The following is a 459-nucleotide window of genomic DNA, read 5'->3' as shown; positions in this document are numbered from 1 at the left end:
GTCTCCCTCGTATCTCTAGGCTACATACTGTGATCAACAGAAGTGCTGGCTTTATCATTTTCATAGACATGATGCAGCTGTAGTTCTGTGGCAGTCAATGAAATTACACCAGTGAAAGTAAGAGAATCAGGCCCACATTTATTAAGTAGAATAGAAATATTTCTTTATAGGTTCAGGACACGCTTAATACATGTCTGGATGTATCTGATATGCAGGGAAACCCAGTTTTCTCCTGGACTGACTGCATAATTTAAAATGTATATGCCCTGGGTATCTCTAAAATCTAATGTAAAACAAGTTTGCTGTATTTGTGGATACCGTGAGGGTCAAAAGGATTTTTTAGACTTTTTTCCCTTATTTAAACAGTGCTTCAGTGATCAAGTTCTACAGATTGTTAAAACCCTGTAGCTACCTGCAACTAAGCAAAACTGTTACAATTTACAATAAATCAGTGGCAGT

Source organism: Aptenodytes forsteri, unplaced genomic scaffold (assembly GCF_000699145.1).
Source record: "Aptenodytes forsteri isolate BGI_AS27 unplaced genomic scaffold, ASM69914v1 Scaffold72, whole genome shotgun sequence".
Taxonomy (NCBI): Eukaryota; Metazoa; Chordata; class Aves; order Sphenisciformes; family Spheniscidae; genus Aptenodytes; species Aptenodytes forsteri.
Note: the sequence above shows the minus strand (reverse complement) of the source record.